This window comes from Myotis myotis, unplaced genomic scaffold, assembly GCF_014108235.1.
Source record: "Myotis myotis isolate mMyoMyo1 unplaced genomic scaffold, mMyoMyo1.p scaffold_m19_p_3, whole genome shotgun sequence".
NCBI classification, from domain to species: Eukaryota; Metazoa; Chordata; class Mammalia; order Chiroptera; family Vespertilionidae; genus Myotis; species Myotis myotis.
The window spans coordinates 119,265,958-119,293,167 of record NW_023416335.1 but is presented as its reverse complement, the minus strand read 5'-3'; the positions used below and the strand labels follow the sequence as shown (position 1 = coordinate 119,293,167).

The window sequence follows — 27,210 nt, the reverse complement described above, 5'->3', positions numbered from 1 at the left end:
AAGCAGCAAGAGAAAAGCAGTTAGTTACCTGCAAGGGAGTGCCTATATGACTGTCAGCTGATTTCTCAACATAAACTTTGCAGGCCAGAAGCGAGTGGCAAGAAATATTCAAACAAACAAACAAACAAACAAAAAGAATAAATATTCAAAGTGATGAATAGTAAGGACCTACAACCAAGATTACTCTATCCAACAAAGCTCTCACTTAGAATTGAGGGTCAGATAAAAAGCTTCACAAACAAGAAAAAGCTAAAGGAGTTCATCACCACCAAACCAGTGTTACATGAAATGTTGAAGGGTATTCTTTAAGAAGAGAATTCAATGAAGAAGAAATAAAAACTATGAACAATAAAATGGCAACAATACATATTTATCAACAATTAAATTTAAAAATCAAAATAAATGAACAAGAAATCTAATGAATAAAATAAACTGGTGAATAAAATAGAATCAAAGGCATGGAAGCAAGGAACAGACTGAGGAAACTCAGAGGGTTGGGGGGAGAGGGACAGGAAGAGATTAACCAAATATCTTATATGCATAATAGAGGCCTGGTGCACGGATTTGTGCACTGGTGGGGTCCCTTAGCCTAGCCTGCACCCTCTTGTAATCTGGGACCTCTCAGGGGATGTCGGACAGCTGGTTTCGGCCCGATCCCCTCAGGCCAGGCCAAGGGAACCCACCAGTGCACGAATCTGTGCACTGGGCCTCTAGTATGCATATAAGATCTTTGATTAATCTCTTCCAGCCCTCCCTGCTCCCCGCTTCCCTCTGAGATTCATCAGTCTGTTCCATGTTTCCATGCCTGTGTGTTGATCATCTGCCCCCTGGTGGTCAGTGTGTGTCATAGATACCAGTCGAATGGTTGGATGGTTGCTTAGGCTTTCATATATATAGACTAGAGGCCTGGTGCACAGATTCGGGTGGAGTCCCTTGGCTTGGCCTGCAGGGATTGGGCCGAAACCGGCTCTCTGACATCCCCAAGGGGTCCCAGATTGCGAGAGGGCGGTTCTCGGGTGACGCACCCCAGAATCGGGCTCTCTCCTCTCTTTTCCCAATATTATCTTTCTCTTTTTATCTGTCTCACTTCTTTCATCTCACTTTATCCTAAGTTCGGCAGTAACTGACGACTTGTGGGCATTTAGCTGCAAAATGCAATCATTCAGCAAACAGGATTTACTGAGCCTGGAACATAGTCAGCCTAGGGCAGGACCCTGCTCAATGTCAGGCTCCCACCCAGGCCCTTCTGCCCAGGCAGAGTCCTGTGGTGGCAGAAACCTTCTTCTTCCCACCTGAGCTGTTCCTTCACCGCCTTCCCTCCCTGGAGGTTGCCCTGGCTCTGCTGTCCACCTGGAAGGAGGGAAGCCACTGCCGGTTTCCCAGCTGAGTGTGGTAGTGGGAAAATTCACTGCCTCCACTGGAAATCAATATTAAGCCGGTGCCACAGCCAGTAGGTCCTGTGTGTCTCATCATTTAGCTAACTGAGTCGAAAAGTATCTGTAAGGGCCAGACCCATGACCTCTGCAATGGGCTACAGGCCCGGTGGGGAGTCAGACCTGAAGTGGGGAGCCAATGGGCTAGAGGCCTGGTGCACGTGCACCGGTGGGGTCCCTCGGCCTGGCCTGCGGGGATCTGGCCGAAACCAGCTCTCCAACATCACCCGAGGGGTCCCAGATTGCAAGAGGGCGGTTCTCGGGGGACGCAACCTGGAATCAGGCTCCCTCCTTTCTGATTCTGGGTGTGTCACCCGAGAATCGCAGTTGCCAAGTCACCACAGCTTGGCAGCTCCTGCATTGAGCATCTGCCCCTTGGTGGTCAATGTGCATCGTAGCTACCAGTCGGCCGGTTGCTTAGGCTTTTATATCTATAGATATGTATTACCTATGGTCATAGACAATGGGGGAAGGCCTGGGGCAGAGTGGGAATGGGGTGGAGGGGGGCAATGGGAGAAAAAGTGAGACATCTGTAATACTTTCAACAATAAAGAGTTTAAAAAATAAATAAAATCAATAAAAAAATAAATAAAAGAATAAAGTAACCTCAATCTCCCATTAGTTTCTCCTGTATATTTCCTAATCATTGTCCCATAGTTTACTGTCCTTAGTCCAAGTCCCTTTGCTTTGTCACATCCCCACAATTTTCCATTCTTTTTGAAAAAAGGTTTATAAGCTGTTGAGTCTAACTACTTCTTCGGGTCTTTGTTTTCCTTCTAAAGACCCCTGTGTGTAGATAAAAATATTAAATAAACGTAAGTTTTTCTCCTGCTAATCTGTCTTATGTCAGCTTAATTTCTTAGTCTACCACAGACTCTAAGAGGGTGGAAGGAAGGTTTTCCTCTACTACAGCATACATAGGAGACAATCACAGAGACTGATTTGACAGTTCTTGCTCTTTTTTGGGTGGCAGGGTTACCTCTTTTATGGTCCATCTTCCATTTTGTCCTTCAGGCTAGTTTTAAGTATTTTGTAATTACGAAGCTGTTAATTTCCCTTTGTAATTTTTTTGGAAAAGTTGTAGACACAGCACAAAGAAGATTACTAATTTTGGTTTTCACTGGCCAAATAATTTGTTTTTTTCTTCTTAAAAGAGTAATTTTTTAAAAAATAATAAATGAAATCATTTTTCTTTTCTTTATGGGAGAAGCAACAAAAACCATTTATGATCTCAAGTTAAATTCACAATGGGGTCTAGGATTTTTTTTTTTACCTTAAAGAATTTGAAAGCTTCACCTCCATTTGCTTGTTGCTTTAGATCAGCAATTTTCAACCTTTTTCATCTCATGGCACACATAAATTAATTACTAAAATTCTGCAGCACACTGAAAAAAACATTTTTTTTTTTGCCAATCTGACAAAAAATAGGTATAATTTTGATTGATTTACAAGATAATAATGATAGTAATTACCTGTCCTTTTTGCTCCAAAGTGACTTGCCAAAGTCAGGTATTGCATGTTTTAATAATACTTCTGGCATAACTGTTGAAAATTGCTGCTTTAGATATATCTCCAATTCTCATTGGCTATTGGCTTGCATATCACAATGGAGGATAAGTCTGTCCCTAGACCAAGTCCAATATCATCATTTCAGCAAAATATTGTAGTGTCGCTGAAGTCTCATTCGGGGATATCTGCAACTGGATTATGAATGTTACTCACCCAGTGATGCGTTCGCCTTGTCAACATCTGATAATTGTGGAGGTGACTACATCAGACTAGCTGTGCCACAGAGCACTGTTGGGTCACTGGTGGCTAGTATGGGGAGCAGGGTGAAAGGGACTTTTTCCTTGGTGCTGCAGAAGATGTAGCACCAAGGTGCTCCACTTCCTGTGGAGAAGTGTGACACCCTAAAAATGGGTCCTCAGATGACACTGGAGGATATAAGGCTTTACTGAATTCCTTTTGGTTCTAGCCAGAAGACAGCATATAAAGATTAGTGGCCGAGAGAAGCCAGAAAAATTTGCTTTGGAACACGTAATGGTGGCATTTAGGTATGGGATATGGTGAAGGAAGCCATGGCCGTGGGATTGTCCCTCAGGTTAAGGATGGTGGCAACATCCTCATTAGCTGAAAAAGGGTTGGGGTTCAGGAGACAGAGAATGATAGGTAAAATCTTGATGGGAAAACATTAAGGCTCATTCTCACATGTTTTAGCATACAATAGAGTGTTCCAGAGGAAGCTCTTTGAGTAAAGCGCATTGTTTTGTCAAAGCAAGATTGAGAGAACTATGCAGAAAAGATTTGAAATCCCTGAATGATCTCTTTTTTAATTGTCTTTTTTATATAGTTCTGTCACCTTTAGTAGACCTCTTATTAAGCCTCAGGTTCTTGTTCTCATTTTTGCCCTATGTGAGTTTGCATACTGGGTCAAATTTTCTATTCAAAGGCACTGTATTCTGTTTCTGATTGTTGTGGAGGTGTATGTCTTCCTTGATTTCAATCTCAAAAGTTTGTTTTTACCTAGAAAAATAGATGACATTATTGTTATGTCTTTACAAATTATGGAAATTAAAAAACATAATTAATATTTTCAATGTAAACTACTACTTGAAGGGAATTGGTTCCTTTAAATTTAGTTCTAATAATTTTACTTATACTAATTTTATCTTTCAAGCTTACCTGGGTGGCCTTTAGCTCTCAAATACCTGTGTTAAGACCATATTATTAATGTTTTTTTGTGTGATTTTAGTAACTTTAATAACTTCTTAGAATTTACATTTCCAAGTTGAAGAGTTCTCCATTTTTATTTTTTCCGCACATATCAGACTCAAGGTCTTATACTGATATGAAGCTTTTTCTGTGAAGCTTCTTCGGGCATCCTTTGTTTTCTGTTGCTGTGGTCCAATGGAAGCACAGCCATGGGCATAGATGTTCTTGAAAGCTACGGATTTCATTTAGTCAATAGCAAGAGTGTTGACAGTTAAGACAATGACCTCTTCAGAGTATGATAAATTCCTCTTAGAACTGAATGTGAAAACATTTTTCTATGCCAGCTCCTATACTGTACTTCCTTTTCTTCCAGAATAAGTACGTAACCAAACCTGCTCTTGTTTTCTGAGTTAGAGCTCAATTAAAAGCTCACATGTAGAAAAAAAATCACTCATTTTGGGTAAATGGACACAGTATTTAACAGGCAAACGCTTTTGTTTTGGGAAAGATTCGGCTAATGCTTTCGGATTTATTTCCGAAGCTTTCAGAGACGACGTCTAACAATATATTGGCCGTTGGCAGAAACACACGATCTCGCTTAAACCCCTAAATTTTGGCTTCTGCCCAAGGTGTGTATAACCCGTATCCACAGAGACTGGGAAAAGCGTCCCCGAACTAGGAAGGCCCCGATTCTTCTGATCTAAACCGCTTTCCTTATCGGTGGGAGGGAAACAAACGAAGGGAATTTATGTGCGCGCCAGCGGAGCGTTTCCTCTAGGTCCTTGGACGCGCAGCACAGCTTTCATTGAGCCCCAGGCTGAACTACAATTCCCAGGATGCACCCAGGTTCTGCGGTCCGAGAAGCAGCTTCCGGTTTTCGCCAGTGCGGCTGCGCTCAAGGTGTGGTCTTATTGGGTCTTACCGCCTCGCGTGCGAGTCACGGCGACGTGCGGCCGTGGGGGCGGGCGGACGATCTAAGACTCGGTATCGCGGCGGCGGCAGCGGCACGGCTGTACCGAGTTGGGCTCCTTCCCTCATCTGCCCCCCCTTCTCCCCTTCCCCTCACCTGTGGTTCCCGAGGCGTCCGAGACGCGCGGCGAGGCGGCGACAAGCTCCGGGTGAGGGTCTCTGGAGTGTGCGCGCCTTTTCCCGGGCGAAGCGGTAGAGCTCGGGTCGGGAGGACGTGACGGCTGAGGGGACGAGTGTCCGGGTGTGGGCCGGGGAGCGTGCGTTCGTCCCCGCCCTGAACTTGGCCTCTTCACCTGATCCGCCCGCCCCGGACCGTGTGTCGTGAGGGGCCTGGGTCCGCCCTCCTTTCTACCTCTCCCGCCGCGCCCCTCTGGGCAGAGGGTCCAGAGCCCTCCAGCTCTCCTCCCTCCGCCTGCAGTTGCCTCCCCTCACTCCCCGCGGAGAGAATCTGCCCTCCGTTTTCACATTTCCGTCTCCTTTGTCACTTCTAGTACTTTCTTTGGTGCCGGCGTCGAATGGGTTCTGCTCAGTGCTACTTGGACAGGGTATAGCGCGGGGAAATGCCCCTCACCTCCTCCAAGGCGGCGTTGCGGGCCACCTGGTTGGCAGAGCAACTTGGGCTCCGTTTTCCCAAGTCCTATTGGGCTTCTCGGCTCTCAGCTGTGCTGCTCTGAAAACTGTTGATAACAAGGGTGTCGGTCAGCGAGAGACTGTGGATTGAAAACTAATAGGTCCTTTAACCCTCCTCCTGGCTTTTGACCTTATTTAAACGTTTGCTTCTGGAATTTTGACAACTGAACGTGATAGCCCAGCAGTGAATTTTGGTAGAAAGACTCAAATGTCCACCTGGGATTTTAGTGGTTGATTTGACTTCATTGCAGGCTGCTGACGTTTTTTTTGAACAGTAGGATGATTTTTTTTTTTTAGTAGGATAATTTATTTATTTATTTATTTTGTTAATTGTTAATCCTCACCCGAGGATATTTGTTCTGTTGATTTTTTTTAGTCCGAGTGGAAGAGCGTGTGAGAGACAGCGAGAGAGAAACACGGATGTGTGAGAGAGAGAGAGAGAGAGAGAGAGAGAGAGAGACACCAGTTGGTTCCCTCCCGCACCCCGGGGGCCAGGGAGCGGGCATCCAGCCTGTAACGGAGGTAGTGCCCCTGACCGGAATCGAACCTGGGACTCTGCAGTCCGCAAGGTGACGCTCCGACCACTGAGCCAAACCGGCCAGGGCAGTAGAACGATTTAAAAAAATTAACTTCAGAGAGAGAGAGAGAGAGAGAGAGAGAGAGAGAGAACATCGATTGGTTGCCTCCTGTAGGAAACCTAAAACCTGGGTATGTGCCCAGACCATAAATTAAACCCACCACCTTTGGTGTATGGATGGGACAGTGCTCCAACCAACTGAGCCACACTGGCCAGGGCTAGAATGATTTTTAGTATTTTTATTTTAGACATGACTTCTCAGCCTTACCTTAGTCCCATTATATCTTTTTCTAAAACAGCCCCTCCCTAAACCATTTGAAACTCCAAGAAATTAGTCACATTTAAAATCATTTGATCACAAAACTCTTCTCAGTGAAATGTTAAAATTCATTTCCTTCAGGCCAAAGCTTTATTTTTTGGGGGGGGTGGGGTGGGGGAGATCATATGTCACTTAGGTAGTTTGAAATGCCCTCATATCAAGGGCCACCTTTCTGTCTCTCCTTTTACCACGCTCTGACATTTATTATGTTAGCATTTCATAGATTTTTAAAATTTTTCATTTCATAGAAATTTCATTTCTGATGCTGTTCATAGATGCTTTCATTCTTAGAAATCTGTCAGAGTGGTGACTGTGATGATCCATAACTAAAATCATTTCATCAGTATGCAGGACTTCCACACATGTGGTAGCAGCTGCTTGGTGGTGAATTATTATGAACTTTGAAAACTTTCAAATTGACTTAAGTATGAAAGGCATATTTCTTTTAGCCTCTATTTTAACTGCCCACCCACCAGCATATGATTTTAGGCAAATTTTCTCATTACTGGGGTTCTAGGGATGAGAGGAGGATTTCCAGAGTGTTTTTCTAAGTGAATGGATTTTCCCTCTATCAGTAATCAATATAGCTGATGCACTTGGGTATAAAGCACATTTTGTTTTCCAAAATGAAAATTGTATTCTTCATTTCAGGGGTCAGCAAACTTTACAGCTTATGGGCCAAGTTCTGCCGGCTGCCTGTTTTTGTAAATTTTTTGTTGGGACATAATGTATGTGTTTGTTTAGATATTGTCTGTGGTTGCTTTGTGGTGCATTGGTAAGTTGAGTAATTGGGACAGAGACCCATATGTCCTGCAGAGCCTAAAATATTTATTATCTATTCCTTAATAGAAAAAGTAAACTGACTCCTGCTTTATTTTATTTTTAATATTTTATTTATTTTTAAGTAAAAGCAGTGTTTTATTATAGAAAGCTTTCTGCTTCAGGGAGGGGACCCAAGTGCATGGCCATATTTTATTGATTTTAGAGAGAGGAAGGGGGGGAGAGAAAGAGAGAAACATGATGTGAAAGAGAAACATTGGTCAGTTGCTTCCCATATGTGCCCCGACTGAGGATGGAACCCACACCGAGGTATGTACGGTGCCCCGGAAAAGAACCTGCAGCCTTTTAGTGTATGGGATCATGCTCCAAGCAACGGAGCCACATTGGCCAGGGCTCCTGCTTTTTTTAAATTAACATTCCATGTAGAAAATTAAAATGATTCAGGAAAATGTAAAGGAGAAAGTAAAAATTATCCAGAATCATATAACTCAGAGGGGTTTGTTTTTGTGATTGTTTTTATAGAATTTGTTAGTGAATATTTTTACATAAATTGGCTCATATTATTAAGTGTTGATTTGTAATTTGCTTAAAAAATCTTAGGTTATTTTAATTTGCAATGGTATACGTTTGTATACAAAGATTCTGCACTTGAGGAACCAAGTTTTCCTGATTTGTCTTATTAGTCAAAGTTTTAAAAAATTAGGAATAATAGATGCTTGATGTTGAATAATATATACTTGATGATGGTGGTGGTGGTGAACACCATTTTTTGAGCACTTACTGTGTACTAGATAGTTTTCCAACACTTTATATGTAGTAAGTCATGTAATACCTCCAGCAGTTCTGTGGGGACACATACTATTATCCCTATTCACAGATGAGGAAACTGAGGCATAGAGAAATTACCCAAATTTATCAGCTAGTTAATGGTGGAGCTGGGATTTGAATCCATGCAATATGGTTTTGGGACTGAGACCCTCAATATGTTACAGAGCCTCTCCTTAGAGAACTGTTCAGTGAAGAAAATTTAGACAGTCCAGAGGCATATTATGTAAAAGTTTCTCCTTGTCTTCCTCTTTCCATTTCACTCTGTAGAAAACCACTGTTAACAATTTGATATAGAACTCTCCAACTCTTTGTCCTCATTTGCAAATGTTGATTTGCAAATCTGCAGGTTTTAAAAAAAATTAGTACTTTTTCTTTTAAAGTTATTTTTAAATTTTTTTACTTATTGATTTTAGAGAGGGAGGAGGGAGAGAGATACAGAAACACCAATTTGTTCTACTTTATTTATTTATTAAAATTTATTGTTACTGTTGAAAGTATTAGAGGTGTTTCTCCCCTCCCCCCCTCAATTAACTCCCTCCACCAATGTTCCACTTATTTATATATTTATTGGTTGATTCTTGTATGTACCCTGATAGGGAATTGAACCTGCAACCTTGGCATATCAGGACAACGCTCTGATCAACTGAGCTACCTGACCAGGGCAAGACTTTCTTTTTTAGAGCAGTTTTAGATTTACAGAAATTTATGTAGCTAGTACAGAAAGTTCCCATATCGTTCATCCCCCATTTTTCGTTGTTAATAGTATTTTGCATAATGTGACATATCTATAATAATAAAAGTATAATATGCAAATGGACCGAACGGCTGCAGAGCAGAATGACCATCCCGACCACCATGCTATGGCATGCACTGGTGCTAGGCCAGCCAAGGCGGTTGCGATGTGATTGTTTGGGGGTGGCCCAGCCATTGCCCCATGATTGCCCTGCAGAGGGAGGCCCATGCCACTGGCCGGTGGGGGGGCTCTGTGATTTCCCCAAAGAGGGAGGCCCAGGCCACTGGCCAGCGGGCTGTGGCGGGTGGGTAGGGCCTCTCTGGGGCGATCTATCGCGGCCAGGTGAGTGGGGCCTACCTCTTTGGGGTGATCGATTGCGGGGCTTCTGGACTGCGAGAGGGTGCAGGCCGGGCTGAGGGCCCCCCCCCCCCCCCGTGCATGAATTTCGTGCACCGGGCCTCTAGTTATAATTGATGAACCAATATTGTTGCATTGCTATTAAATAAAATGTAGTTTATATTAGGCTTATTTTTTGTGTTGCAGAATTGTTTTTTAAAAAGTGGCATCAAACCAGTCATTGTTTAGCAGTGTGCTTTTTACTAGTAGGTGGTTTTCAAAGTAATAGTGCTTCTGAACTTTTTGATGCAAATAAACATTCTTGATTCACTAATTTGCAGATTAATTACATATACTTAGCATTCTCCTTGGAGAGTAGAAAACTTGAGAGTTACTTCATTCCTTTTCTCTTTTAAAAGTTTATCTTGTAGTGCCAACTGCTTTTCTCTGAAGTAATGCTGATTATTTTCTAACTGAACATCCTGGCTCTTCCATGAAGCTGTTCAGCTTCTTGGAGATTTCTTGTTCATAAGAAGAATGGTGCACATAAACCCATTTACCCACCATCCTCCTCTTCAATGAGACTGGTACTTCCTCAGCCATCTTTATCATTCTCAGCATTCTCTTCCTCAACTTCCAGAACTTATGTTCCTGGAATGCAAACTTTAGCAGCTAATTATCCATATTATTGTGTTCTTGATTTTTTCAAGGCCTCTGTAGCCTTACCCCAGAATTTCTTATGCAACATCTGAGGATTTAGTGTTTGGATGAACTGGATCAATTCTAGCAGACATCATCACATTCTTATCTTTGTTTTATGCTGGGCCAGATCTTGAAGAAATTTTTAAGTCATTGAGCTGTTATTTTTCATAGCACTGATTCCTACTGCCATGACTTCCCCAGAGCTCTTGTCCATACCAAAATGGGAGGCCACAGTCATGAGCAATGATTGAATGATCTTTGGGACTACCAGGTGATGAGATGTTTGTGCAGCAAACAGATCTTGTTATTTCCCTTTGGCTTGGTGCTGTTGCAGAAACCTTTGCATAAGAGGATGGAAGTTTGAAAAAGCTCATGAATTCCCACCAATCTCTCTATATAAAAGGCTAATATGCAAAGTGTCTCTTCGGGAGTTCTACTGGAGTTCAGCTGCTTGCTGTGATGTATGCTGACCACCAGGGGGCAGTGCAGAGTGAAGGAAGGCCCCCGCTGGCAGTTGGCAGCCAGGGAAGGAAAGCCCCGGCCGCCAGCCAGAAGGCCCTGATTGGCCCTGATTGGCCCTGATTGCTGGCCAGGCCTAGGGATCCTACCTGTGCATGAATTTCGTGCACCAGGCCTCTAGTCTGGTTTTTATAAAGTTCATGAGCATCATCTTCACTTCAACTCTCCTTAGGGCTTATAGCCACTTTAGCAGTTTTGTTTTTGCAAAATCTTGGAGATTATGAATCAAATGAAAAGCTGAAAAGTTAAACACCTTTGTTTTCCACTTTTGTTTCTGAAGCACTTTCATAACCTTTTAACCTTTTCTTGTGTTTGGAGTCTTTCTTCCCTGTGGGATACTGCACTAGCATCTTTCTTTAGGAAGAGAGATGAACAAGAGGAATAGGCAACAACTAATATCTTGGTAACCTTAGAGAAGCATGCAGTTGTGATAACGTTGATGTTTTTGGCATAATTTCTTCTGTAGAGTTCACTTACCACTTCCAGAAGATATCTTGGAGTGCAGTTATATTGCTGCTTCTTGACATGTGTACTTGAAATTCTGTGATACTATATTTACTTTATTCTTGTATTTTGTGTTTGTATTCTCACCAGTACAAAAATGAGTATATAAAATCTTAGGTGCTTCTATGGCAATGTACTAGTAGAAGTACAAAGAAGAGCTCTAGCAAAACAGATTGATTAGATTCTTCTCAGTGACATCAAAGCTTTGCAAAATGTTATTGAAAGATTAGATTCAAGACAGTGTAATTGTAGGAGAGCAGATCTTTCAGCTCTTGAGGAAAGTTATAGATGTTCTGGGCAGCAGTGACCAATCTGTGCCATAAACATCATCAGCTTTGCCAGTACTTTGCAAGGTGTATTTGGTTGCAATTTAAAAATCTCCATATTGGATTTATAGTGAGCTAAATGTACTATTGTAGAAACTCCTCAGTGTAGGTAAGAGGGTCCACTTTATTAGTTCTATAACTACTGCAAGTTACTGGGAAGCTTGTGTTTGTTTCTGCTGGGCATGTTGGCTGCATACTGGCTAACAGTGAGCAGTTTTCAGAAAACCACACTGACACCCGCCAGTCCTTCTGGCTGTGGCTTGGAATCATGCTTCTGGGTGTGGGGAAACAGCCCTTGGGAGCTCAGCAGGTGGTACCATCTTGGATCATAGTAGTGTGCTTTAAAAAATAATATTCCTGGGTAGCTTTCTAGTTCAATACATCTGCATCTACTCTGTTCTTTTTAAATAGTTCTTTAGTATTTTATTGAGTGGGTATGCCATAATCTAATAGTGTTCCTATTGCTGGATATTTAGATTAAGTATTGTAAATTGTACATGTGCCTTGTATGTAAAATTGTCTCTCATGATAATGACTGTCTCTCTTTTTTTAAAAAACAATAATGGCAAGAGTTATTAGAGTGAAAAGCAATAGATAAACTTTTGAAAGGTAGAGTGGGCAGGCTAGAGGGTAGAACCTGCTGCTAATGACTCTTTAGGGTAACTTTCTGAGTCTAATTACTGGTTGAAGGAAATATGTTTTTCATTTTGATGTATATTACCAGACCGCCATCCAAAAGGTCACAGCAATGTTAACTTACCAAAAATGTGGATGTGGTGAGGTTCTTGCATCTCTATGCCATTGCCACGATTTTTTAAAAAACTATCCAATTGGCAATGTTATTCATTTCATTTATCTCACTGGGAGATATGATTTAGACTTACTTTAGTGGGGCTTACATTCTGTGGTTGTTCTGAGTACTCCATTAAAGAGAGATGCTCACTTGTTTAGATTCTGTACTTGTCTTTGAAAGCAGGATTTTGTCTCCCCTGTTAAAAGAATCTGGGTGACTTCCCAGTAGGCTTTATATTTCTTGAGGGTAAGGAGTATATAGCTTTCTTCATATCAAATAGCAACCCAGGTTTATATGAGTAAATGTTCTTTTTAAAACCTAAATTGGATCATGTTCTTTTGGGATTACTAATGAGTAAAGTATTTTAACTTTGTTAAAAATAACCTTTTCAAAGACTTTGTGAAATATAAACTTGGAAAATTACAGTATAAAATTGTCATCTTGGTGTATATGCTCCAGCTCATCCTTTATTTCTAAATGAGATAAATTTAAGACTGATCGATGTCGTAGGACCTATTTGTTAGTAATAATTAGCCTACCCTATTTATTTTTTAAATTTTTATTTATTGATTTTTTTTTTTTTTTTTGAGAGAGAAAGAGAGACAGAGAGAGACAGAGAAAGAAACATTGATTTACTGTTCCACTTGTCTGCGCATTCATTGGTTGGTTCTTGTATGTGCCCTGACTGGGGACCGAAACCAGTCTTGGTGTGTTGATGCTCTAACCAACTGAGCTACCAGGCCAGAGTAATTTACCATATATATATTGTTAATGCTCACCAGAGGATATTTTTCCATTGATTTTTTTTTTTTTAGAGAGAGTGGAAGGGAGAGGGAGAGACACAGAGAGAGAAACATGGATGTGAGAGAGAAACATTGATTGGTTGCCTCCTGTACTCGCCCAGACCTGTGATTGAACTCGAAACCTGGTATGAGCCCTAAATGGGAATCCAATCCGTACCCCCTTGGTGCATGGGATGATGCTCCAACCAACTGAGCCACACTGGCTAGTGTGCAACCTACCCTATTTAAGAAATACTTTTGGTATTCAGTTTTGGAAGTTAAGGAATGGATTAAATAGGGGATTTATTTCATGGAACCCATGGTTTTGAATTTTCTGTTTTGGAGTATACCTTGTGTTAGAGGGGATATATGCTGGCTAAGTGATATTATAGTTTGTCTTAGTTATATATTTTAAGTTCTGACAGAATGAAAAGGGAAGCTAAATTCTGGAAATTGCCAAAATATCTTTAGGCATGGGGAAAATACCTGTGCGAAAGGACACTTTTAAGTTTTTAATGGATGACCACAGACAAATACAATTTTCTTTATAGCTTGCTTAAGTGTTACATATTATTGGACACTGTGTTTTCCACAATATCCGTGCACTAGAAAACAAAGCATACAAAGAGTATGGTCTTGAAGAGACCAAAATAATTAGCTTATTAAAATTTGGCCATCTAGGTCTTTTCTTTTGTATTTTGTTTTTGGTGTATATTAGTTAATTTTTTCACTGGCAGCATATTCATACTAATCCTATACGTATGTCCTTAAATTTTAGTTTAGTGAACATGTATTCATAGTTGTATCTACACACCCATTCCTTTGGTCAGGGAACAAATAGTGGCAGTGAAAACTTTTTAGCATTGTGGAACTGAAGGGTTACTTTTTATTTTCTTGGGATTTATTTATATCCTATTTCATTCCAGAAAGAATTTCTAGTTACTTAAAAGATCCAGAAGTGTAATAAAATGTATATTAAAAAAAAGAAATGAGGAGAAGGAGGAAACATATTCTGTTCCCAAGTGGCAGCATAGTTCAATGACTAAGAATAAAATTTGGATTTGATTTTTCTTGGCAGCAAAAGGAAAAATGGAAATACAGTAAAATACATAGCACTAAACTGGAAGGAGGAACAAGACCAGTTTTCCAAGGATAAATCTTCTTTTGACATATTTTAAGGAAATATTTAAATTGGGCATTATATAAAAGCTGTTTTTGTTGTTGACTAGAGGTTCTGGCTAAAAAAAGGTGATGACTAGTCATTAACATTTTAAACCAAGAAAATTAATTTTGTATGGTGGTTGGTTTGAATTTAGGATGCAGATGTGTGTTTTATTTCCTTAAAATACTTCAAACATCTATAGAACACAGAGTCAATATAATTAATATCCATATGTCCACCATACAGCTATATCAAATCTTAATGTTTTCCCATTTTTTAAAGAAAAAAAATGGAAAGAAAACATACAGTTGAAGCATCTTTTTGGATTATATTTTACTTCCCAGAAGTAACAGTTATCCTGAATGGTGTTGGTGTTGATCATTCCTAATGCCTGTTTTTATGTAATTACTTCATAAGGATTATATTTATAAGCAGGTCATGTTATTGTTTTGCATATTTAAAACTTTATGTAGACACTTTTCTGCCTATTCTGTAACTTATTTTTTTTATGAAACATGTTTTTTAGTTTCATAGGAAGTTGTTATTTTATTAACATTTTGACTCACGAAAATGGCTGTTTTCATATGGTTCAACCTGATTATAGTCATCACGTTTATCTGCTGTATAGTTATATTATTATTAGAAAACCAGTTTAAATTTATTTTCATGTTGATAGGTGTTTAGGTTTATTGTTTTTCCTGTTTTAAAAACAATGCTACTGTTAAAATTCTAGATAGAAAAGTATCAGGTTGTACTGCAGGTAATAAGGATATATGTTTTGTGACATTTTCATAGCAGAAAGCTTTTTGGAAATGAAGGGTTTATTGAACCAAATACTAGTTGAAAAAGGACAGGTCCTGTGACGTGCAATCTAAACCATCAGCAGCAGGAGCTAGATGAAGAAGGCAACATGTCCTCTGTCCTGGAGTAGATGGTCTCTTAAATACAGGGGTGGACAAAAGCAGGTTTATAGTTAATACAATGCAATAATAATATAATAATTAATAAATAATAAAATACAAGAGCCTTGGCTGGTGTGGTTCAGTTGATTGGGTGTCATTCTGTGTACCAAAAAATTATGGGTTCAATTCCCTGTCAGGTCACATACCTAGGTTGCAGTTCTATCCCTGGTTGGGGCACGGAAGGGCAGCAGCTGATAGATGTGTCTCTCTCACATCGATGTTTCTCTTTCTCCCTCTCTAAAATCAATGAAAAACAAAAGACTTAAAAAATAATGGTAATATAAGAGTAAATTGTTGCTTATACTCAACTGTAGATCTGCTTTTGCCTACCACATATTATGTTTTTGAAAGAATTTATATTGGCTACAAATAAGGGGAGATGGGAAAAGGTGAAGGGGGGAGGCAGTTCTAGGATAGGTGCACAGTCCTTAAGAAAGAAATATTTACTATTGGTTGGTGCTGGACAAGTCTTGAAAGTTCATGCATAAGCAGATGCTGGGGCATCTGGTGGTCTCTATAGAAGTTTATTCAAAGCTCTAAGGTGCAGTCAGGAATGTGAGCAGTCTATTGTTAGTTGGCCCACAGTTAAACTGGTTAACCCTCCAGTCAGCTGTAATTTAATTTAGGACATCTCAGAATCTTTCTCTGGTTATTACATTGAACATTCCTGATTATGAATGCTTGTGCACATATTTAAGATCTTGGGCAAGTTTTTCAAACTGCTTGTTGAGAGCCATTAATTGGTTGGGAAATCAGGTTAGGAATTCAAATAGGATGGAAAAGTATCATGTTGTATTGCAGGCAGTAAGGATAAATGTTTTGTGCAGTGTGTGTGTGTGTGTGTGTGTGCATGTGTATGTATGTATGTGGATATGAAATTTGAAGTCCTCTAAGATAAATTATTTAGAAGTGGAATTATTGGGTTAGAGGTTATGGAGAAATTGCCAAATTGTTCTCCAAAATTGTCCTATTTTTCATTTTTTCTCATTAAAATGTGAGAATTTACTCTTTCCAAATTCTTATCCATGGCACGGTCAGATTTTTTACATGTTTACAAATCAAATTATTGTGAAATGATATCAAATTGTCTTAAGTTTTTAAATTAATTATGAGATTGAGCATGTTTTCAAATGTTGAGTAACTATTCAGGTTTTCTTGAATGGCTGTTCCTTCTTCCTCCCCTCCCAATTGGGTTGTCTTTTAAATTGATTTTAGGAGTTTTATATTCTGGTTATGTCTGTTAAGTGAATTGCAAATATATTCTAGTCTCTGTGGCTTATTTGTTAATTTTTTCGTATTTCTAAAAGTCTTAGACTTTTTTTTTACATTTAGGTCTATATTTTGCCTGATTTTTTTTTTTTTTTTTTGGTATGTGAGGCAGGGATCTAATTTAATTTAAAAAATATTTTTATTGATTTCAGAGCAGAAGGGGGAGAGAGAGAGAGAGAGAGAGAGAGAGAGAGAGAGAGAGAGAGAGAAAGAAACATACATACATCAGTGAGGAGAGAGAATCATTGATCAGCTGCCTCCTGCCTGTCCCACACTGGGGATGAAGCCTGCAACCAGGGCATGTGCCCTGACCGGGAATTGAAACTGTGACCTCCTGGTTCATAGGTAGATGCTCAACCACTGAGCCATATGGCCAGGCAAATTAAATTTTTAAATATTTTTTAATATTTCTGTTAATATTTTAATACTTTTGTTAATTAATATTAATACTTTCTGTTAATATTTAACATTTTTATATTTCTGTTTTTATATGCCTATGCATGTAAGTTGTTGTAAATCTTTTAAGTAGTTTCAGTTCAGTACACTGACAGCCTTTTTAAAAAAAATCCTTACCCGAGGATATACTTCCATTGATTTTTTAGAGAGAATGGAAGGGAGGGAGGAAGTGGGGAGAGAAAGAGAGAGAAGGAGAGAGAGAAAGAAACATCGATGTGTGAGAGACACATCCATTGGTTGCCTCCCAAACACGCACAAACCCAGACCAGGGATCGAGCCGGAACCATGGTACGTGCCTTTGACCAGGAACCGAACCAGAGACCTTGCGATATGTAGGGCGGTGTTCTAACCACTGGAAAACCAGCAAGGACAGCCTTTTTTTTTCTTTCATCAGGCTGCTTCACATGTTCAAGTTTGTGACTTCTGAGCTAGAATAATGTGATTGGTTGATTACTTGATCCAGAACTAGAACCCAGAATGTAGATAGATAGAGAGCATACAGGAGGTGGGCAAAAATACATTCACAGTTGTGAGTATGCGGAACACAGAGTTTATTCTTATACTAGAGGCCTGTTGCACGAAGAGATTCATGCAATAGGCCTTCCCTTCTCCTGGCTGCCAATACCGGTTTTCCTCCGGCACCCGGGACCCAGGCCTTTGCTCTGGCCAGAGCCGCCTTCCATCCTCCATCTTCACGGCCCCAGCCGGAGCCGTCTTCCATCTTCATGGCTCAGGCTCACCTTCAGTCTTAGCTCCGCCACTTGGAGCCTACATATGCAAATTAGCCACCATCTTTGTTGGTGTTTAATTTGCATATCATGCTGATTAGCCAATGGGAGGCGTAGTGAAGGTATGGTCAATTACCCTGTTTGTCTATTATTAGATAGGATGATATATTTTTCCATACGAACAACTGTAAACCTACTTTTGCCCACTCCTGTACAGTGGAACCTCGGTTCTTGAATTTAATTCATTACAGAGGCTGTTCAAGAAGCGATTTGCTAAAAAACTGAATCATTTTTTCCTATTAGAAGTAATGTAAGTTGAATTAATCTGTTTCAGACCCCCAAATGATTTCGTTTTAACCTTTCTTATATACAGTTCATGTCTAATGTACTGTTTAATCTATGAATAAATGCTTAAGTTTATCCAACCACCCCCTACTAGCCTTAAATGAATCACTTTGAACACTTGGTCCAGGGTTGTCTTTTAAGTCAGTATGCAGCATCTTTGTTTGCTCATATATCACTGCTTGGGAAATGGCTGTCACTGGCTAACTGCTTTTCATTTATCCAAATCAACAACAGTTTTTCTACCTCTTCAGTAGTCTGTGATCATTGTTTCTTTCACACCCTTAGCAACATTAGCACTGAAGATTATAACTATTTACACATTATATCACAGTTTATATATATATATATTTTATTGATTTTTTTAACAGAGAGGAAGGGAGAGGGATAGAGAGTTAGAAACATCGATGAGAGAGAAACATCGATCAGCTGCCTTCTGCACACTCCCTACTGGGGATGTGTCTGCAACCAAGGTACATGCCCTTGACTGGAATCGAACCTGGGACCCTTCAGTCCGCAGGCCAGTGCTCCATCCACTGAGCCAAACCAGTTAGGGCTATATCACAGTTTAGCTGGTCCTGATATATTGATGCCCTCTTTTAAGTCTTAAAATTGTGCTAATGGTTGATTTAGCTGGCAACAAAAGCATTTTCTCCTTTGTCACCAGAGAGACCCTTTTTGTCATGCTGAGGTATCAGCTTGAAAGGGTTGTCAGTTTGAAAATCAAAGTTTGGTTCCACAACCCAGACATTTTTGTCTGTGAACAAGTTGGCCTAGAACTGAATTGTTTGAGATGGGAGATGTTGGAGAAACGAGGTTTGATTGTATTTTGTAGACCTCACCCAAATGTCATTTCTCTCAGTCACTTTTTAAATTGAATCTGGGTTGCAAACAGTTCGAGGATATATTTTTATGAGGAAAACAAGATTGCTGGTTAATATCCACAGACTTTGGAAACTAGGTAAGCATGTATTGGATTGATATTTTGATAGTTGAAACTTCAGAATACTTAAATGTATTTAGTTGTCCAGTTGCTGTTATATATATGTCCTGATGTTTGAGACTTTTAAAAAAATATATTTTTACTGATTTCAGAGAGAATGGGAGAGGGAGAGATAGAAACACCAGTGATGAGAATCATTGATCTGCTGCCTCCTGCATGCCCCCTGCTGTGGATGGAGCCCGCTGGGCATGTGCCCTGACCAGAAATTGTACCGTGACCTCCTGGTTCATAGGTCAGTGCTCAACCACTGAGCCATGCCAGCTGTGCAAGACTTTTAATTTTGAATTTAGGAGAATTGTGTATATAAGCTTGAGCCTTAACTGTCTTAAATGTTTGTTAGAAACCGCTCTAAATCATTTAGTTTAAGAATGAAAACTTTGCCCTGGCCAATGTGGTTCAGTTAGTTTGGCGTCATCCTGAACTCTGAAAGGGTGTTGGTTCAATTCTCGGTCAGGGCACATGCCTGGGTTGCTGACTTCCGTCCCTGGTAGGAGGCATGCAGGGGGCAGCTGATTGATGTTTTGCTCTCACATTGATGTTTTTCTCTCTTCTCTCTTTAAAAATCAATAAAAGTATTTAGAAAAAAGAATGAAGAAAGATTATTACCTCTTACCTCTTCCTTTTTACTCTTCAGCCTGCTGTAATTTAATTTAGGACATCTCAGAATTTTTTCTTGTCAAAGTCTTACATTTTTATTTCTTTTGGGTAAAGTTTTAGTAGAATGGCTTAGTCATACAGTTAGTGTATTTGGAAGTTTCTTTAGTTAACAATTTTTCAAAGTGGTTGTGTCAGTTTATCTTCTGCCAGCAATGTACTAGTCCTCATTAATATTTGGCATTGTGTTTTAAAGCAGTGGTTACCAACCTTTCAGACCTCCTGGGACCACTAAATTCATATTTTAAATCCCGTGGACCACTAACATGATTTTTTTTTAAAAAAGATACATTTGTAAAATAATGATCAGAGAACTTCCATTTTAATATGAAATGCACCTATTTAATATAACAATGTTATAAATACTTATTTAATCATAACAAAATCTTCAAAATTTAATTGTAACACATTTATTAAAGTTTAATTTTTAAGAAATAATTGAAGCGTATTTAAGTCTTACACATTTTTAGAGTGTGATATTTGCTCCTGTTTGCTTGAAATAAGTTTATGGATTTTTGGCTCCAATGTCGTTACTGCAAGATGGAGAGCCGTATTTATTTCAAGCTGACTGGTACCGAGTTTTAATTGCTGTGACAGATGAAAATGTTTTTTCGCACAAATAATGTTGTTGAAAATTGGATTGAAATTTTCATTGCTTTTTCACTCAGCAATGGGTATTCACTTTTAATGGAGATCCAAAAATGAGGTCTTTGATAAGGATGACTGGAATTTAGCTTTGAGACTGTCGTGGTATGATAGATTGATGAGGCTTTCTTTTTCATTCATGCTTAAATTGCTGTCTTCCATGTTTGCTGCAAATGGATCTATTATCCACATATTGCCATGTCTGGGATCTTCTTTCTTTGGGTAATAACAACCAAAAGATTCTGTGAGTGATTGTAAGTGCTGTTGTTGAACAATGATTACCACCTGCCGGTGGACATCCTTCTCTCATATATTTACCAAAGTTTGAAAACACTTGCAGATCTTTTCAGCCAATCTCGTTTGCTACAGTAATATTTTCTTTTGAAAAGCATCCATTTTACCTCGTAGTGTGAACATGTCCTTATGTTGTCCTTGCAGGGATATGTTTAGTTCATTTAATAGTGAAAAAGTATCTGCCAGGTGTGCAAGCTGGGCTATCCACTCATCGTCAGAGAAGAGTTCTTGTAATTTCGGATTATTTTGCTGATGGAAAAATTTTTGACTTCTTTGCACAGGGCGAACAGTCGGGTTAGTATCTTGCCCTATTATGAATCATGCTTTTGGCATCAAGTCTCAATACTCTTTGCATAGCTATAGATCCTGAAGATTTTCTCCTATCCTATCTAATAATAGACAAACAGGGTAATTAACCATACCTTCGCTACGCCTCCCATTGGCTAATCAGCAAGATATGCAAATTAACCACCAACAAAGATGGTGGCTCATTTGCATACTGCAGGCAGGGCGAGACAGCGCGAGCCGCCATGCAGTCCCCCGTGGGCTACCCCTGCCTGCTGCCCGTGATCGGATCCGGTCCTGGGCTGCAAGCAGGCGGGCCCTGGAAGCCCCAGAAGCCGCCTGCCTGCCGCCCATCATCGGATCCGGTCCCGGGCTGCAGGCAGGTGGGCCCCGGAAGCCCCAGAAGCCACCAGATATGGCAGTAACTCTGTCAGTAAGCACTCTGAAAGTCAGTGGCATAAATGCACCAATTAAAAGACAGATTATGAGGGTGAATCAAAAACAAAACCCACTTTAAATATAAAGACACATATAGATTAAAAGTAAATGAATTAAGCTGCAGCCTGTTTTGCTCAGTGGATAGAGCATTAGCCTGTGGACTGAAGGGTCCCAGGTTCGATTCCACTCAAGGGCATGTACCTCAGTTGCTGGCTTGATCCCCAGTCCTTATCAAAGCATGTGTAGGAGGCAACCAATCAATGTGTCTCTCCCTTTCCCTTCACTCTCTCTAAAATTTAATGGAAAAATATCCTTGGGTGAAGATTAACAAAAACAAAGTAAATGGATTAAGTAACATTAAAGAGATTGATTATAAGAAAAATATATTCCAAATTTTGTTAGTTGTATAATGGTTATGTTTAAATTAGTAACACCTGAGAAATTGGGTGAAGGGGACATATAATATGCTGTAGTATTTTATAGTTTTTTTTTACATGTATGAGATGATTTCAAATTAAAATATTAAAAAATTAAAAATTAATAAAATATTAATTGAAATGTATATGCATTACATGAAAAAATCTCCTAATTGCTTCTAGCATAATTTATTTGTGCTAAAATTTACAAGGGTTCAATTAAAAAATATCTTAATTCTAAATGATGTAATAGAAAATATATAATAATGCAGTTATAAGCACTTATCTGAAAATAAAAATTTAAAGAATTAGCCAAAGAAAATATATGCACAACCCATGGACACAGACAGCAGTATGGTGATGGCCAGAGAGAAGAGGGGGGCAAGAGCTGGGTAGAGGGGGCAAAAGGGGGGAAATAGGGACATCCTATAGCCTATCTAATAAAAGAGAAACATGGTAATTAACATACGACCGCTACCCTTGCAATTGGCTAATCAGGGCAATATGCAAATTAACTGCCAGGCAAGATGGCGGCTGGCAGCCAGGCAGCTTGAAACTAACATGAGGCTTGCTTGCTTCAGTGACGGAGGACTCCAACGTTCCCCGCCTGCGGCTGCAACTATGTAACAAATATAGAAGCTAAACAAAACCCCAGAAACCTGCCTTAGTCCACCGAATCGCAACATTGTAAGCAAAGGCCAGAAACCTACTTTCAGCAGCGGAGGCCTAAGAGCTGCAGCCAAGCCTCAAAGCCAAAGCTGGCCCAGAATAAAAAAAGAAAAAAGAAAAAAAGGAGCGGTTGGGAGCTTTAGTCACCCCCAGCCTGAAAACAGCCCTCAGCCCCTCACCCAGACTGGCCAGGCACCCCAGTGGGGACCCCCACCCTGAAGGGTGTGTGACCAGCTGCAAACAGCCATCATCCCCTCACCCAGGCTGGCCAGGCACCCCAGTGGGGGCCGCCACCTGGAAGGGTGTGTGACCAGCTGCAAACAGCCATCATCCCCTCACCCAGGCTGGCCAGGCACCCCAGTGGGGAACCCCACCCTGATCCAGGACACCCTTCAGGGCAAACCAGCCGGCCCCCACCCGTGCACCAGGCCTGTATCCTATATAGTAAAAGGGTAATATGCCTCCCAGCACCGGGATCAGTGGAGCCGCGAGGCCTCCCGGCACTGGGATCAGTGTGACAGGGGGCAGTGCCCAAACCCCCTGATCGCCCTGCGGCTCTGTGTGTTACAGGGGGCGGGGCCACAACCTCCCTATTGGCCCTGCTCTGTTCGTGACGGGAAGGTGCCCCAACCCCCTGATCGGCCCTGCTCTGTGCCTGATAGGGGGAGCTCCCCACCCCCCTGATTGCCCTGCAGCTCTGTGTGACAGGGTGCAGTGCCCTAACCCCCTGATCACCCTGCGGCTCTGTGTGTGACAGGGTGCGGCGCCGCCCCCCTCGCCCCCCACGGGCCCTGCTCTGTGAGTGACGGGGTAGAGCCATAACCTCCCCATCGGCCCTGCCCTGAGTGTGAGAGTGGCGGCGCCCCAGTCCCCTGATCGACCCTGCTATGTGGGTGATAGAGGGTGGCGCCCCAACCCCCTGATTGGCCCTGCTCTGTGCGTGACAGGGTACAGAGCCCCAACCCCCCTGATGGGCCCTGCTCTGTGAGTTACAGGGGGCAGTGCCCCAACCCCCTGATTGGCCCTGCTCTGTGCGTGACAGGGTGGTGCCGCAACCTCCCCATTGACCCTGCCTTGAGTGTGACAGGGGGCGGTGCCCCAACCCCCCAATCGGCCCTACCCTGAGCGTGACTGCGGGTGGCATCACAACCTCCCGATCGCCCTGCTGTGTGCATGACGGGGCGGTGCCCCAACTCCCCAATCGTCCCTGCTCTGAGCCCTACCAGGGGCTGCACCTAGGGATTGGGCCTGCCCTCTGCCACCCAGGAGCAGGCCTAAGCCAGCAGGTCGTTATCTCCCGAGGGGTCCCAGACTTGGAGAGGGCACAGGCCGGGCTGAGGGACCCCCTCCCCCCCAGGTGCACAAATTTTTGTGCACCGGGCCTCTAGTAATAATAATAAAAGGCTAATATGTAAATTGACTGAACGGCAGAATGGCCGGTTGCTGTGATGCGCACTGGCCACCATGGGGCAGATGCTCAATTCAGGAGCTGCCCTCTGGTGGTCAGTGCACTTCCATATGGGGAGTGCCACTCAGCCAGAAGCTGGCTCATGGCTGGCCAGTGCAGAGGTGGTGGCAGGAGCCTCTCCCACCACCGTGGCAGGACTAAGAATGTCCAACTAACGGTTTAGACCCGATCCCTTGGGGGCCTAAGCCTTTAGTTGGACATCCCCTGAGGGCTCCCTGGTTGCCAGAAGGATGTCTGACTGCAAGCTTAGGCCCGATCCCCCGGGGAGTGGGCCTAAGTCAACAGGTGGACATCCCCCAAGGGGTCCTGGACTGCAGATGGGCGCAGGCCGGGCTGAGGGGACCCCCCCCCCCCCGCCCAAGTGCACAAATTTTTGTGCACTGGGCCTCTAGTGTTTTAATAAAAGTTTTACATTTTATATTTTAAGTTCATGCTCCATAGGGTGTGAGGTTTATTTAGATCAAGGTCCCACTCCCTCCCCTCGCCCAAGGGATTGTTTCTACTTCGTTATTTGTTTTAGTTATTCTGGGCCTATTTCTTCCATATCAATTTTAGAATAAGCTTGTCTATTTACAAAAATCCTTGCTAGGGTCTTGATAGGAATTGTATTAAACCGATAGAAGAATTTGGGAAGAATTGACATCTTTATTATTTAATGTTTCACTTCATGAATATTAAATGTTGCTATTTGTTTAGACCTTTGATTTCTTTCATTAGCATTTCGTAATTTTCACTAAACAGATCCTATACATATTTTAAGCATATACTTAAGTATTTAAATTTCTTTGAAGTAATTGTAAATGACATTGTTTTAAATTTTAGTTTCCACATGTTTATTGTTAGTATATAGAAATGTGATCGCTTCTCGGCCTTTTGGCTAAGATCAAGTGTAGTATCTGTTCTTATCAGAAATGTGATTGATATATGAGTGCTCATGTTCTTTTTTTAATATATTTTATTGATTTTTTACAGAGAGGAAGGGAGAGAGATAAAGAGCTAGAAACATCGATGAGAGAGAAACATCGATGAGCTGCCTCCTGCACATCTCCCACTGGGGATATGCCCACAACTCAGGTACATGCCCTTGACCGGAATCAAACCTGGGACCTTTCAGTCCGCAGGCCGATGCTCTATCCGCTGAGCCAAACCGGTTTTGGCTGCTCATGTTCTTTCTGTTGACCTTGCTGAACTCACTTAGTAGTCTAGGAGTTTGTGTAGATCTTCAGTAGCATTTTAAGTTTTGTTTTTAAGTGTTTTATCTTTCACTTTCTATTGTGTGTATTAGTTTCTTCTATAATAACCAAATATTCTGGGCTTTTAGGATGGAAGCTGTTAATATGTAGATGTAATTTTATATCCAATCACTTTGATGAGTTTTCTTATTGTAATGGTTTTTTGCAGTTGATTCTTTTGGGTTTTTTGCTAAACTGTGATAATGTGTAAATAGTTATAATCTTCATTTTTTCCCTCTTCTTTAGTTGTCTATCACCTCCAGGACAGAGTTAAATAATGGTGATAAAGGACAACACCCTTACCTTAGAGTCTTAGAATTGATTGCTTTGGGTTTCAAGGTATTGCATCCTAGTAGAACTTCATTTTATCATTAGAGAGAATGCAAATAAAGTAAAACATATAGAAGTAGATTCCCTCCAGTGTTCTTGTATTGGACCGTTTTGTTAAATCGTTGGGAACCTGAGCATTGACATATGTTTTTTCTTTCAACAATTCTAGTGTTCAAACTCTAAAATACATTGGTAGGTTTTTCTGCTTTCGCATATGTAAAATGGTAAATGTAACTAATTTTTTTTTGATTGGAGATTTTACAGTGTCTTATTTTGTTCATTCTTCTTTTATTATACTTATAAATTTAGAAAGCATTGTTGATAGGACTATGTGTTTACCTTAGCCCTTTCCTGGAAACTGATTTTTTAAATGTCTTTTTATTTTAAGGAGAATCCTTACAGATTCTTTGGGAAAACTTATTTCTTGTCATTTGCTTTCTGTTTCTGAGTTGAAGATTACAAAGCAATTCTAACTAATAGAGCATTCCATTTATATTCTCCTAAATGAGCAACATGCCTCTATACATAACTCCTGCTTATGAGAAGGTGTGGTCATATTTCAAGGCTGCTTTGCAGAAAGCTTTATTCTATTTTCTATGTTTGATAGTAAAAATTTTGATTCTTTAGTTTACTTACCATGTAAACGAAATGACTTTAGGGTTTTTTGATGTAGGAAATGTCCAAACATGCAGAGAATTTTTAAGAGTTTATTTAAGCCATTCTGGTGACAGTTGCCAGGACGCAAGATCTCAGATACTCTGGAAAATGCCAGTTTTGCAGTTTCTTTCTTTAAAAAAAAATAAAAAATATTTATTGATGAGAGAGAGAGAGAGAGAGAGAGAGAGGAAGAGAGAGGAAGAGAGAGAAAGAGAGGGAAGCATCCACTTATTTATGCATTCATTGGTTGATTCTTGTATTTGCCCTGACTGGGGATCGAACCCACAGTCTTGGGTATGGGGAGGATGCTTAAACAACTGAGCTTCCTGGCCTGCAGTTTCTGGTATACTTTTGGAATTAAGGAGGGAACATAAAGGAGATTATGAAGGCGGGAGAAATCCAGGTACAGGATAGTTAACAAGATTATTTACTCCTTAAAAGGTCTGGAAAAGAGGATTACTTCTGGCATCTCAAAGGTGTGTTAACCTAGATGCATAAGACTAATGGACAGGACTTGCTTAAACCTTTCATTAAAGAGGTTATAGGCCTGGAGCATGACTACTCACTATGACCTGCCCAGTTAGGAATTTATGATCATATCCTTTTATGAGGTCACTTTCCATCACTGGACTTGGCTGTTTTATTACAGAACCCTCTTTTGTCCACAGGTTCAAGTTCTTATCTTTTTTTTCCCTAGTCTTAATTTTTTTGGGTAGCAGATAGCACATGAACTTCATGAGGGCCAGAACGACCTAGATATAAATCCCAGCTGCTCTTTATTTATAGACTAATGGCCTTGAACAAGTTACCTAATCTCTGAGCCTACTTTCCACATCTGTATATGAATATAAATCATTAACATTGTTTCCTCTTTCAGAATTGGGCATTAATAGCATAGTTTATAATCTCAGTATTACAAATATGCTTGCTACGGCCTTTATGTGATAGGCACATGCCCAGGTTTGGTGATCCTTAAAGTTTTATGTTTGTTATTGCTCCCAAAACTTTGAAAACACTTAGAGAAATTCTGTAGCAAAGTCATGATTTATGAAACTAACAGAGTAATTCTTAGTTTAATTAGAATTCTTGGACTAAGTCTTGTGTACCCACATATATGAACATTAAATGCACCTTTTATGGCATCCAGGCCCTCCCACTTTGCCCTACTCCTACTTTCCCCTGATAAGAACGTTGAATCTCATGGGATTTATGAACATAACATGTACCCTGGCTCCTTCCTATTTTAGTATTTCTAAT

At 40.8% G+C, this 27,210-nt stretch overlaps 1 protein-coding gene and 2 pseudogenes across 3 annotated transcripts in view; 2 read left to right on the top strand and 1 right to left on the bottom strand.

Annotated features, from left to right (window-relative positions):
- The window catches only part of LOC118650567, a 44,479-nt pseudogene extending 32,927 nt beyond the window's left edge, over positions 1-11,552 (bottom strand).
- The window catches only part of ADIPOR2 (adiponectin receptor 2), an 84,903-nt gene continuing 62,795 nt past the window's right edge, over positions 5,103-27,210 (top strand). The window contains exons 1-2 of one of the 3 annotated variants that reach the window (XM_036297542.1): positions 18,699-18,823; positions 20,603-20,752. The gene's annotated coding sequence lies outside the window, so the exon portion shown is untranslated. Of the gene's footprint in view, positions 5,264-18,698; positions 18,824-20,602; positions 20,753-25,208; positions 25,306-27,210 lie in introns of those variants that run through there. The other 2 variants (XM_036297544.1, XM_036297543.1) reach the window with 2 other exon arrangements.
- On the top strand, positions 24,592-24,741 carry LOC118652409 (annotated as a pseudogene).